General features: G+C 40.5%; 1 long non-coding RNA gene across 1 annotated transcript in view; it reads right to left on the bottom strand.

The window, feature by feature from the left end:
• The window catches only part of LOC147378578 (uncharacterized), a 73,697-nt gene that overhangs the window by 39,593 nt on the left and 19,093 nt on the right, over positions 1-15,011 (bottom strand). The window lies entirely within an intron of this gene.

The following is a 15,011-nucleotide window of genomic DNA, read 5'->3' as shown; positions in this document are numbered from 1 at the left end:
AAGTTTCTTTTCCACAGTGTAATTTTTTTTCTATTGTTCTATGTCCTAGAACTGATTACTTTATAGAATAATAGATGTAGTAAAGATTTAATATTACAGTAATATAGAGAATACTTTTGGTTTTGGTAGGAAGATTTTTACAGTATTTGGAATATTATTATAGGACATTGTTTTCCTGCACCTTGATGTGTATCTGAGGTCAGGGAGTAACATTTTTTTAAATTAAAGGAACTGCCACTTTGCTTTTTAATATTCTTGTTCAATTTCCTCTCCCCTCCAAAAATTCCCAAGAGAAACTGAAATGATACAAATATGTTGCAAATAACACTGAAAAAGAGATATGTTTTGAATGGCACATTGAATAATACGTTTTGGTATTAGACTAAAGAGTAAAATATCTTATTAAACCAGTTCTTGGTTTGAGAAATTGTTGCTGTGTTCTATGGTGCTGAAGCAACTGAATATACAACCATGTGGAATCATAGACAAGACTTAAACTCTCTGTCATGTGAGGGGCTCTCACAAAGCTGACTTAGTTGTCCATTATGTGAACAGGAAGAAGAGGGAGCCAAGGAACCTCCTCTGGTAATGTTTAGACCACTTGGGAACATAGTTGTTAACTACAGCATTATCACCAGGACAACAGATAAAACTATCCTAACAAGCCTTAACAAGACAGGGGTCACTGAAGGTTATGTTCACATGACATGGCAATAATTTCTAAAATCTCTAGCATCTACAAGAGCCCTTTGTTCAAATAATAATTCCAGTGACAGATTTATATTAGAGAGAACATGATGAACTGGTAGCAGTTACAAATAGATGTGCAAGACTTTACGTAGGAAACAAGACTGGTGTCCTTATGAGAGTTCACATGTAACACCTAACTTCATCAAATCCTTTAACCAAATTTTAAGATGAGCAAGAATGTCTCTCCCTTTGTAGCTGCAGTAGAAAAGAAACATCTTTTTCATCTCTTTACTAGATTTTTTTTGTTGAATGATGAAGTTCTATATTTTCAAAGTCAATCTCTGAAATATCATAAGTTAGCATTAAAAGAACACAGACCTGTTGGGGCTCAGGTTTAAAATGGGAAAATTGATTGTTAGGATTTGACTTGAAGATAGTGAAACCATAAGCAATTCATCTTCCACACTACAGAAGAACAAGAGTCAGACTGACATTTTACTTCTTATCAGAAACAAGGTACTAATGCACAATGAGGAAAAGCTCCCAAGTTCTTTGGCGACATAATTATAAGCTAGAATGTTGTATCCAGACAAACACAATTAAGTGTAAAAGTAGAAGACACTTTCAAGCTGCACAGACTTGGAATATTTATCTCTTAAATGCTCATTTTGGGGAAATTGCTTGAAAATATTTTGCAGCAAAAGAAGGAAGAAAAAAAGAGGAATATCAGAGACTTAGGAAACAGCAAAATAAATCCAAAGAGCAGGAAAGGGAAGTTCTCATATGATTTGCTGTCCAGCAAGATGAAAGAGCAACCAGGAGAGATAGGAGGAGAATGTAATGCCCAGGAGGAGGGCAGTAGGGGAAAAAAGAGAGGGATGGAGGAGGGGAATGGTAATAAGTGATGGAATAATAATATAACGAAAGAATGAATGAAGCAGGGCAAAGGCTAATAGAGTTTTGCCAAGAGAACGCACTGGTCATAGCAAACACCCTCTTCCAACAACACAAGAGAAGACTCTACACATGGACGTCACCAGATGGTCAATACCGAAATCAGATTGATTATATTCTTTGCAGCCAAAGATGGAGAAGCTCTATACAGTCAACAAAAACAAGACCAGGAGCTGACTGTGGCTCAGATCATGAACTCCCTATTGCCCAATTCAGACTTAAATTGAAGAAAGTAGGGAAAACCACTAGACCATCAGGTATGACCTGAATCAAATCCCTTACAATTATATAGTGGAAGTGACAAATAGATTCAAGGGATTAGATCTGATAGACAGAGTGTCTGAAGAACTATGGACAGAGGTTCATGACATTGTACAGGAGGCAGGGATCAAGACCATCCCCAGGAAAAGAAATGCAAAAAAGCAAAATGGTTGTCCTGAGGAGGCCTTACAAATAGCTGAAAAAAGAAGAGAAGCAAAAGGAAAGTAGGAAAGGAAAGATATACCCAATTGAATGCAGAGTTCCAAAGAATAGCAAAGAAAGATACGAAAGCCTTCCTCAGTAATCAATGCAAAGAAATAGAGGAAGCCAATAGAATAGGAAAGATGAGAGATCTCTTCAAGAAAATTAGAGATACCAAGGGAACATTTCATGCAAAGATGGGCACAATAAGAAGAACTATACAAAAAAGATCTTCATGGCCCAGATAATCACAATGGTGTGATCACCAACCCAGAGCCAGACATCCTGGAATGCAAAGTCAAGTGGGCCTTAGGAAGCATCACTATGGACAAAGCTAGTGGAGGTGATAGAATTCCAGCTGAACTATTTCAAATCCTAAAAGATGATGCTGTGAGAGTGCTACATTCAGTATGCCAGCAAATTTGGAAAACTCAGCAGTGGCCACAGGACTGGAAAAGGTCAGTTTTCATTCCAATCCCAAAGAAAGGCAATGCCAAAGAATGCTCAAACTACTGCACAATTGCACTCATCTCACATGCTAGTAAAGTAATGCTCAAAATTCTCCAAGCCAGGCTTCAACAGTACATGAACTGTGAACTTCCAGATGTTCAAGCTGGTTTTAGAAAAGACCAAGGAACCAGAGATCAAATTGCCAACATCATTGAAAAAGCAAGAGAGTTCCAGAAAAACATCAACTTCTGCTTTATTGACTACACCAGAGCCTTTGACTGTGTGGACCACAACAAACTGTGGAAAATTCTGAAAGAGATGGGAATACCAGACAACATGACCTGTCTCTTGAGAAATCTGTATGCAGGACAAGAAGCAACTGTTAGAACTGGACATGGAACAAGAGACTGGTTCCAAATAGGTAAAGGAGTACGTCAAGGCCATATACTGTCACCCTGCTTATTTAACATACATGCAGAGTACATTGTGAGAAACGCTGGGCTGGATGAAGCAAAAGCTGGAATCAAGATTGCCAGGAGAAATATCAGTAACCTCAGATATGCAGATGACACCACCCTTATGGCAGAAAACAAAGAAGAACTGAAGAGCCTCTTGTTGAAGGTGAAAGAGGAGAGTGAAAAAGTTTGCTTAAAACTCAACATTCAGAAAACTAAGATCATGGCATCCAGTCCCATTACTTCATGGCAAATAGATGGGCAAACAATGGAAACAGTGACAGACTTTATTTTGGGGGCTTCAAAATCACTGCAGATGGTGACTGCAGCCATGAAATTAAAGACACTTACTCCTTGGAAGAAAAGTGATGACCAATCTAGACAGTATATTAAAAAGCAGAGACATTACTTTGCCAACAAAGGTCCATCTAGTCAAAGCTATGGTTTTTCCAGTAATCATAAATGGATGTGAGAGTTGGACTATAAAGAAAGCTGAACACTGAAGAATTGATGCTTTTGAACTGTGGTATTAGAGAAGACTCTTGAGAGTCTCTTGGACTGCAAGGAGATCCAACCAGTCCATCTTAAAGGAAATCAGTCCTGAATGTTCTTTGGAAGGACTAATGTTGAAGCTGAAACTCCAATACTTTGGCTATCTGATGCGAAGAACTGACTTATTTGAAAAGACCCTGGTGCTGGGAAAGATTGAAGGCAGGAGGAGAAGGGGACGACGACAAAGGATGAGATGGCTGGTTGGCATCACCAACTCGATGGACATGAGTTTGAGTAAACTCCAGGAGTTGGTGATGGACAGGGAGGCCTGGCATGCTGCAGTCCAAGGGGTCACAAAGAGTCGGACACAACTGAGCGACTGAACTGAACTGAAAGAACTGGGAAAAGCTGAAACTAGGCAAAGAGCCCAAAAGACAAAAGAAAAAAAAAGTAGAAATACTGGTGGGGACAGGCGGGAACCCACACAATTTTAAAAAGGAAATGAAAGCATGGTGTGGCACTGGGTTTCAAAGTTAAAAGAGAACTGCCCTTTGAGGATAAAAATTTTAGTGTTGGGGATATGGTGGCCTATCAGATTGAATGGATAAAGTTCATGTAAATTATGGAAGGCATTCTTCTACTCTGGGCTTAGAGATTTGTGTCCATAGACTGATAAGCACAGAAAGCCATTCTAGTTATTGGGGAAGAGAATGAAAAGCTAAAGGCAGCACTACTGTGATGTTAGCCCGGCAGGGGCAGAAACAGAAAGCCAAAGGATAAGTCTGTTGCAATTTTCCAGGCATGAGGCAGAGGAATAAACAGACAATAGAGGAGGAAAGTCATTTCCGATGAGGGCTACAAAACTCTGGCACCAGGAATGTAAAGGGCGGGGATGGTTCCAGTGATTTCCGTTCTGTGAACTGGACAAACAGTGATGGGTTTTAAAAGTATTGCTGTTTTACTGTTACACTTATATTTCTCTTCTCTGTCTTTCTCTTTCTTCTATTCCTCTTTCCCAGTTGACATTAAGTGCCTTGATTGTAGCAGCTAAAACCTGTGTTTGTTCCCTTGACAGCAGCACTGGGTCCTACGACAAGAGTTACTCAGATGATGCTTGTGATTATGACTATGGGTGGTGGCGGTGGTGAGACAATGATGGTAACAACAGATCAGTGCCTTTAAAGACAGTGGGGAAGAGGAGTGACTTGGGGCATAAATGATGGTAGAAGTAGAGCTTCCAAGAGATTATCAGCTCCTATTGGGAGTTGGGAAGAAGTACTTTTGAAAATGTTGGCTGTTACTTCTGTATGGAAATGCCTTCGTTTTCCCTTCCTTTAGTATCCTTTACTTAACTCCATCTATACAGGTGTCCCCTGCTTTTCCAAAGTTTGCCCTATGCTACTTCATCTTTACGAAAGACCTACATCAGTACTTGTTTTCACTAATTAAAAAAAATCTGAAAAAAGATTCTCACTTTTCCGAAACAAGGCAAAAAAGTGAAAACAGCGTTCAGCGCATGGTTTGCAGCAAGCCACTATAGAAGTAGCACACACAAGTGGAGTGGCACCACCAGCCTCCCTGCCAGGGAATTACATACACTTAGCGACTCCACATCAGATACCTCAATTTACTCTGTGCATCCTTTAGCAAGATGTGTCCTCAGGCAATTGCTTCTTTGCTTTACGTCATTTCTGCATAAAAAGGTTTCATTTCTGCATACAAAAGCAGGAACACTCTGCTTTCAGACAGAGGGGAAATCTGTACCTCATTTCAGTTCAGTTCAGTCGCTCAGTCGTGTCTGACTCTTTGCAACCCCATGAATCACAGCACGCCAGGCCTCCCTGTCCATCACCAACTCCTGGAGTTCACTCAGACTCACGTCCATCGAGTCAGTGATGCCATCCAGCCATCTCATCCTCTGTCGTCCCCTTCTCCTCCTGCCCCCAATCCCTTCCAGCATCAGTCTTTTCCAATGAGTCAACTCTTTACATGAGGTGGCCAAAGTACTGGAGTTTCAGCTTTAGCATCATTCCTTCCAAAGAAATCCCAGGGCTGATCTCCTTCAGAATGGACTGGTTGGATCTCCTTGCAGTCCAAGGGTCTCTCAAGAGTCTTTTCCAACACCACAGTACCTATATAGAAATAAAACCAATCAGCATTGGAAGATCTGACTACAGTCAAACTTACTACCAAATTCTTCTTTCAAATTGCTTTTTGGCTGAAAACATTCTTTTTTTAGGAAGCAGAGCTATTTAAACAGGTTCTGCCCTGGGAGTATGGGACTTTGACATCTTGTTTCTCGGTCTAGATTCTGAAGATACAAAAATGTTATTTTCAAAGAAAGCACTAGGTGGCACTTGTGATGTATTCAATAGTTGCCTCAGATCCATTTTGGTAGAAAAGGTTTGGTAGAAAAAAAATGCAATAAATATTAAAATGGGAAAATCTTCATTATAATAATGAAGATCAGTATCTTATGATTATGTTTACTGTGTTACTATGTATGAGCAATATCTTTATGCAGTGTTTGCATTTAAAATCTGGGCTTTGCCTCTTTTATAAAAACTGCAAGAGGGGAACCAGCATTTCTATAGTATGTGAAAATACTACATCACTAAAATAATACATAAGGGACTGATATTTGATTTGCAAAAAGATTGATTACAGGTGTTCTTTCAAACAGCATTTCTCTACTGAATTTAAAATAGTTTAATTTGCAACAAAAGGTTATAAAATTAAGTTTGCCAAGATCCATCTAGTAAAGCAAAATAAATTATCAACAATTTAAAATAAGGCACTACAGCTCAGCTCCGTGCTCTGCGGTGACCTAGACGGGTGGGATGGGGGGTGGGGGCGGGCAGGAGAGAGGTCCAAGAGAGGATACATATATACACATACAATTGATTTATTTCACTGTACAGCAGAAACCAATACATTAGAAAGCAACTATACAATGGCACCCCACTCCAGTACTCTTGCCTGGAAAATCCCATGGACGGAAGAGCCTGGTAGGCTGTAGTCCATGGGGTCGCTAAGAGTCGGACACGACTGAGTGACTTCACTTTCACTTTTCACTTTCATGCATTGGAGAAGGAAATGGCAGCCCACTCCAGTGTTCTTGCCTGGAGAATCCCAGGGACCGCGGAGCCTGGTGGGTTGCCGTCTATGGGGTCGCACAGAGTCGGACACGACTGAAGCGACTTAGCAGCAGCAGCAGCATACCCCAATAACAACTTTTTTAATTTAAAAAATTTAAAAATAAACAATAAAATAAGGCACTATAGCCTAAGGGGTTTTTTGAGTATTATTAACATATATAAATAAATTAATTAAAATTCATGTTTTAGGACTTTTTTAAACCATCTTTAAAGTGATAGCATAATGACTTTAAGCAAATTCATTGTCTTTTCTGGGATTTGGCAGTTCCTATTTGGCAAGTTGACTATTTCATGGCCCCATTTTACTATAAAGAGATTTCAAGTTCTTTTAACAGAAATGTGGGTTGAGCAGGTATTATTTCAAGTGGAAAATATTGTTGCCAAATACCATAGCAACAACAGTAGCTTGTAGACCCTCTCAGGTTATTATTTCTTTTCTCTATTGTATAGGCCTTCATGGTAACCATTTTATGGATTAGGCTCACTTGTGGCCCCATCTCACTTTTCTATCCTTATTTTTCCCTCGTCTCATTTTTTGTTTCTTATTTTAAATGTACTTTTTTTTGGTGTACCTTTGTAGCATAATTTAACACAATGCAATCCTTTTGTAACAAGATGGATTATAAATTAATAATAATGCTAATAGATACTGTCTCGTAATTTCACTAATTTGTAGGTTTGAGCTGAAATTGACATTTTGAAGGTAGTATCTCCTGTAGTAGTAAACTCAGCATGTCAGAATTCAGAGCTAAATATGGAAAACTGCACCAACACTGAACAAACCTGGATCTCAGAGTAACACCTGAGTTTCTTTGGTTGTAAATGATAGGAATGGATTTTGGCTAACAAGCAAACAGGGACTTCCAGAGAGTACTAGCCAGGAACTCATGGGATGGGCAGGGGGCTAGAGGGCCAGACCTGGACACAAGACAGGAATGGGGACAGGCTCTGGAGTCTAGGCAGCAACAACTTACAGATCTTGTCAAGGAGCTGCTGCTCCCACGCATACTCACCCTTTACTTCCCATCCTGGTGTCCCTTCTCCAGGTGAGAAGTTCTAGGAGTCCAGATTGTGTAATGTGTTCTGTCAATTCAGATTTCCAGTGTTACTATCATAGGACATTTAGTAAAAACTCTATCTTGAAAGGTTGCCAAAATATAAAGAAAGATCCCTTTGTAAAAATAAATATCCTAGGAGTCCATTTGTCTTCCTTTGGGTCAAATGTGGCTCCTTGGTTATGCTGGGACAAGAAACATTGATTTACATCTTTACCAAGATTGTTCACAAAATGGAAGAAGTAATTCCTAATAGAAATTGGGGTTTTCTGGGGACGGGAGGTGATTGCTGGCCACTCAAATAACAACCTAAGGGCACTAAATTACAGGAAGAGTAGATTGTTAGTCTCTGTGTCAAATGAACCCCAGTAACAGGCTAAATAGTGTCCTCTCAAAATTCATGTTCATGGGGAACCTCAGAATGTGATCTTGGGAAGAAGGTAACAGGAGATATAATAAAAGATAAAGATTAGATTTTACTGTATTAGAGTGAACCCTAAATCCAATGCGAGTGTTCTTGTAAGAGACAGAGGAGGACACCGAGAAGCACATGAGGAAAGGCAATGTGAAGATGAAAGGAGAGATTGGAGAGATTGGAGTGATGCACCCATGACTCACAGGATGCCAAGGATCGCCAGCAATTACCAGACAAGGAAAGAGGCATGGGATGAATTTTCCCTCAGAGCCTCCAGAAGGATTCAGTCCTGCCAATATTTCTGGCCTCCTGAACGGTGAGAGAATAAGGTTATATAAGCCATTCAGTCTGTGGTAATTTGTTATGATCTCTAGGAAACTAACACCGCCCCTAAGAACAGTTTGTGCAAAACCCTAAATGGTAATACCATGAAAGTAGGTGCTTAGTAAATGCATGTTAATGAGAGTGAACAAAAGTTCTTTTTTACTATTTTAAAAGAAAATAAATCTATGAATGGTTTTATTTTTTCCATAAAGAGCTACTGAACACCTCATACACCAGGCATTGTTCTAGGGACTGAAGATACAGCTATGAACAAATCAGGTAAGCTCCTTGAGCTGTATTTACAGGGGAAATGGCTAAACAAGAAAACAAGACAATTTTTGTCAAGATCAGGACAATGAAGAAAGTGAAACTGGGTGCTAAAGTGACATACTGGAAGTGAGGGGAAGTCAGTACAGATTGGGCAGTCAGGCAAGGAGGAGAGAGAGACCCAAATTATGAAAAGACAGACATTCGTGACCTGGAAGGTAGTTGGTAGAGAATCTGCCTGCAATGCAAGAGACTACCTGCACTGCAGGAGATGCGGGTTCAATCCCTGAGTTGGGAAGATCTCCCAGAGAAGGAAATGGCAACCCACTCGAGTATTCTTGCCTGGGAAATTGCATGGACAGAGGAGTCCGGCGGGCTACAGTCCATGGGGTCACAAAGAGTCGAACACAACTTAGTGACTCAACCACCACAGTCTGTTTGCCATCTGGGGAGATGACTGTAGGGGCCAGAAGGAGCAGGGGCACTTGGGAGACTGTAGCATTAAGCCAGATGAGAAGACGTGAAGCTCAAATTAGAATGGGAGAGGGGTGTAGAGAAACAGACTAATACTGGATGTGTGGGAGGCAGAGTTTGACAATATCAGTTAAGTGCCTTCTCTTTGTTCAGCATTGCTTGGATTTCTATAAAAAGACACACCAAAATATTATATTACCAAGACTTTAATATCCAGGAGTTTTGCATTCAATTGGACAGATATGTGTTTATATATTTATAAAACGTATACAGACTCAAAATGCCTCATAGTGTGATAGAGGCAATAAATGCAGCAAACAAGGTTCTAGCGTGGGCAGAGCTAACAAAGAAAACTTCAGGAACTTGAGACGGGCCTTCAAAGATATGTAAGATTGAAGGAGAACGTTCCAAACTGGAAAGGCCAGAGACAAAAGAGAAAAGTGGGGAATGAACACACACTTTCGGGGGTAGGTAAATAAATTAATCTGATTGGATTAGAGGTTGTATACAGTGAATAATGCCGATTAAATAAGATCAGTAGAGTGATGAAAGATGATAGAAGGCTTTGAAATCCAGGATGAGTTTAGATTTAATCTTTCTGGGCAAGGGTCAGCAAGCTTTCTGAAAGGATCAAATTATAAAGGCTTTAGGGTTTGCAGGCCATAGGGTCTCTGCCACAACTACTCAGTTCTCCAATGTGGTGTGAAAGCAGCCATATACAATACTTATTATAAGTATGGCTGTGTTTCAGTAAAATCTTATAAAAACAGGTGCTGGGACAGATTTTGTTGGACTAGGGTATCAGAAGAATGACATAAAAGTGGCATCTTAACCGCTTTTGAAATAACCATGTAAGGGTTCTGGGTATTTCTTAATTACTCAATATCTATTTCCCTATTCCTCCTTCCTCAGAATTTTCAGTCTTTCAGTCAGATGTCAACTTTTCTATCATGCTTGTCTAGAAGCTGGTTGAACTCCTAGCACTGAAAGAAACTGAACCCCTTTCACTGAGAGAAATGGTCTCAGATTGATTTAAATTCATCAGGTCAACCCTTCCTCTTTCTACAACGATTGGTTCATAAAAACCACACCTAAGCCACGTACAAAGAGACATTTATTTGAAGACACAATTCAGCAGATATTATCACTCTAGCAACAAAAGATGTAAAGCCAGAGATAAAGCCAGAAGTATTTAAAACAAAGTACTTATCACAAAACGTACAACTAGGTTCCATAAAACTGTGCAAAACCATGAGTATGGTAAAGAGAAAAAATAAACACCTGTTAAGATAAACTAGTGAGGATTTTGGGGTTATTTTTTGGAATGGAAGAGGGGTCATAAAGAACCAAAAGGAAGTGGATAGGGTGACTGGATGACAGATTGGGAAAATCTTATTAGAAAGGGTAGAACTGATCAAGCCATTCCAGTTCTTAAGTTTTCCATATTTTTGTCCAAGGGACATTCTGTAGATAGAATATGAAGTCTACTGACATATAATTTCTGGAAGCCCCAGTAAAATAATAGGGCAAACAAGGGAAACAGATGAGAAACTGCTAGAAGAAAGAGGCCTAGCAAAGATTCACAAAGAATCACTGAGACTTTTCATACTTCTGAGATGAACAGGTAAAAAGAGATGTCAGTTTCCAGTCCAGCATATAAGAAGCTTGGAAGTTGCCACTCCAGCCTAACAATAAGTAAAACAAAAGTCAACAAATCTTCTTAGATCCAAAGAGAAATGAAGCCACAGGGCAAAATGCTGCTACACAAATTGGAGAAACCAACAGGCAAACACAGAGAATCAGAGCGTACTGGAGCAGCAACCTCTGTGGGAACCAGTGTTGAAGTAGGGAAACCTGAACTGTGATTTACAAATTGCTGGAGGCTCAGTGTGGAGAACTCTGAAAACTCAAGAGGAATCCCGTCATTGAGGGCTTCCACACAGTCCTGAGTTTTACCTTCTGGATCTCCTCCAGGCTCTCACAGTGAATACTGAAGAAAAATCCCACCACAACCTGTTTTCCCACCATGCTTCTACTGGAACTATTCTGCAGGAACGATTTTGAAATAAATCAGAACATTCAGTTCTTCTTAACAAGGTCTGCCTTCAGGAGAAACTGTTTAACCAGAATGGAACCAGATGGGGTTTTATCAGAGCCTAACTGGCCTGGGAAAGAGAAATAACCAGTTCAGGGTCCGCCCTCCAGCCCACCCCCACCCCTGCCCCCGAAGTCATCCTGTTCCATTTCAGGGTATGGGTGAGGGGACTGAGAAGCACATGGGAAGTTCGCAATCCAGAGGCACAGGCTCACTAAAAGACTGAGACCTAATCTTAGGACTATAGAGCACTTCCCTTCCTCCCCCACTCCCCCCATTTTTCCACTACATCACTAAAGGCCTATTTATAGCAGTTCCTTTTATCCAGTGCATCATGCTTGGTTACTGAGATTCTCTCAGTCATGTCTGACTCTTTGTGACCCCACAGACTGTAGTCTGCCAGGCTCCTCTTCCATGGAATTCTCTAGGCAAGAATACTGAAGTGGGTTGCCATTCCCTCCTCCAGGGGATCTTCCCAACCCAGGGATCAAACCTGGGTCTCCTGCATTGTAGATAGATTCTTTACCATCTGAGTCACCAGGGAAGCCCTATATATATATAACAAGACATACAAAAAGCAAAAAAAAAAAAAAAAGAAAGAAAGAAAAAGGCATAAGAAACAGAGCAAGCCTTAAAAACATGTCTTAGACATGGCAGGGATGTTGGAATTACCAGACTTATGATTTAAACAACTATTATTAATATGCTAAGGGTCTAGTGAGTAAAGTAGACAGCGTATAAGCAAAGAGATGGAAATTTTAAGAAAGAACTGAAAAGAAATCCTGGAGATAAAAAAACACTGAAAGATAAAAGAATAATGCCTTTGATGACTTATTAGTAGACTAGACAGCTGAAGAAAGAACCTCTGAGCTTGAGGATATCTTAACAGAAATCTTCAAAACTGAAAAACAAAGAGAAAAAGTCTGAAGAAAAAAACCCCCCAGAATATCCAAGAATTGTGAGACAACTACAAAAGGTGTACTTGTGCATAAGGGAATACCAAAAGGAGGACAACAACAGCAAACAAACAAAAAAGAAGAAATATGCAAAGCAATAATGACTAAGAATTTCCCTCAAATTAATATGAGACACCAAACTACAGATCCAGGAAGCTCAGAGAACACCAAGCAGAATTAAAGCTTCCAAAACAAACTACACCTAGGCATGTCATTTTCAAAGTACAGAAAATTAAAAATATAGAAAAACTCCTGAACGAAGCTAGAGGGATGAGGCTGGGGGAATCTCATCTATAGAGGAGCAAAGATAAGAATTACAACTAACTTATTCTCAGAAGCCATTTAAGTAACAAAACATTTCACCGTGGAGTGAAAAGTGCTGAGAGAAAAAAAACCCTCACCAACTTAGAATTCCACATTCTGCAAAATTATCCTTCAAAGTTCAGTTCAGTTGCTCAGTTGTGTCCGACTCTTTGCAATCCCATGAACTGCAGCACACCAGGCCTCCCTGTCCATCACCATCTCCCAGAGTCCACCCAAACCCAGGTCCATTGAGTCAGTGATGCCATCCAACCATCTCATCCTCTGTTGTCCCCTTCTCCTTCTGCCCTCAATCTTTCCCAGCATCAGGGTCTTTTCCAATGAGTCAGCTCTTCACATCAGGTGGCCAAAATATTGGAGTTTCAGCTTCAACATCAGTCCTTCCAATGAACACCCAGGACTGATCTCCTTTAGGATGGACTGGTAGGATCTCCTTGCAGTCCAAGGGACTCTCAAGAGTCTTCTCCAACACCACAGTTCAAAAGCATCAATTCTTCTGCGCTCAGCTTTCATTATAGTCCAACTCTCACATCCATACATGACCACTGGAAAATCCATAGCCTTGACTAGACAGACCTTTGTTGGCAAAGTAATGTCTCTGCTTTTCAATATGCTATCTAGGTTGGTCATAACTTTCCTTCCAAGGAGTAAGTGTCTTTTAATTTCATGGCTGCAATCACCATCTGCAGTGATTTTGGAGCCCAGATAAATAAAGTCAGCCACTGTTTCCACTGTTTCCCCATATATCTGCCATGAAGTGATAGGACTGGATGCCATGATCTTAGTTTTCTGAATGTTGCGCTTTAAGTCAACTTTTTCACTCTCCTCTTTCACTTTCATCAAAAGTGAAGCATAAATAGACTTTCTCAAGCAAAAATTAAGGGAATCTGTTGTCAGTAGACCTGCCTTGCAAGAGAGGTTTAAAGAGGTGCTTTTGAGAGAACAAAAATGATACATGTCAGAAACTCTTATCTATATAAAGGAAGAGCATTGGAGAAGGAATAAGTGAAGGAAAATTAAAATTTTTATTTTTGTAATCTTACAGATCTAACAGATAATAGCAACACAGTACTCAACTACATATAGCTATATATATGTGTGTGTGTATGCTTATGTATAAATAAAATGAATGAGCAAGGATGTAAGGGACAGAAGAGAGAAATTAGGATTATTTTGTTATTATAGGGTACTTTCACTACTCATGAAGAAGTATATAGTGTTATCTGAAAGTGGATTTGGGTTAGTAAATCCAAATGTATCCATATATTGAAAATTTTAGGACAAACACTGAAAAAAATAAAACAAATATAACTAATATGCTGAGAGCAGATAAAAAGGAATAATACAAAATGGTCAATTAAAGCTATAAATGGTGGAAAAGAAGGGCAGCAAACAGAAAATACGATTGACCCTTGAACAACAATGGGAGTTGATCTGCGCGTGACTTGTAGGCCCTCAGCATCTGTGGATTCAACAGACCATGTAATACTGTAGTATTTACTATTGAAAAATACCCATGTATAAGTGGACCCATGCAGTTGAAGCTAGCATTGTCCAGGGTCAATCGTAGTAATAAAAGTGGTAGCTATTAGTCCAACTACATCAATAATCACTCTGAATGTCAGCAGTTTGAATGCGTCAACTAAAAGACAGAGATTCTCAGAGTGGATCAAAAAACCTGATCCAGGAGGGGAATGACATCAGCAAAATGGCAGCATAGAAATTTCTACCACTGATTTCCTCCTGGAAATATCAATTTGAACAACTATCCACATATAAAAATACCTTCACAAGAGTCTGGGTGATGAATTAGAGAATCTGAGCGAAACACAGAAATAAGAAAAAAATGCATTGAGGAGGGTAGGAATGATAGTTTCACATTATTCCCGTCACACCTTCTCCAAATCTAGACTGCCTGGGTCAAGACAGACAACCTCCCCAAGGGAGAAAGACAGTGAAGTAGTGAGCAGGCAATTTCACTGTGGACCCCAGAGCCACCCTCCCCAGAACCCAGCTAACTCCTTCAGCCTTTAGGCGGCTTTCTGTAGGCTCCCTCGAACATAGGCTGCAGCTCACTCCAGGGTCTGCAGGCCCCAGTGGCACCAGAGGACTCTCATGGTTCCAGGTTCCCAGAGGAACTGCAAGCCCAGGGCCCTAGACCACCTTCGTGCCAGCCAGCTCCAGAAGTCCCAGAGGGCTTCCACGGCCCAGGCTCCTGGCAGGATCCTGCTAATCCAGCCTCTTGGCACATACCAGCACCAGCCACCTCCTATGGCCCTGGGTGGCTCCAGTGGCCTCTGGCTTCCCAAGAGTTTCCATAAACCCTGGCTCCTGGCTGGGCCAGCACCAGGCCAACTACCAAGGATAGGTTTTTGATCCAACCCACCACCAGGCCAGCTCCCATAATCCCAGGATCCCATGCCATCTCATGCCACACTGGCCC

This window comes from Bos grunniens, chromosome 2 (assembly GCF_055505025.1).
Source record: "Bos grunniens cultivar Pamir isolate PY7600 chromosome 2, Bosgru_T2T1.0, whole genome shotgun sequence".
NCBI lineage: Eukaryota > Metazoa > Chordata > Mammalia > Artiodactyla > Bovidae > Bos > Bos grunniens.
Note: the sequence above shows the minus strand (reverse complement) of the source record. Positions and strands in the feature narration are given on the sequence as shown.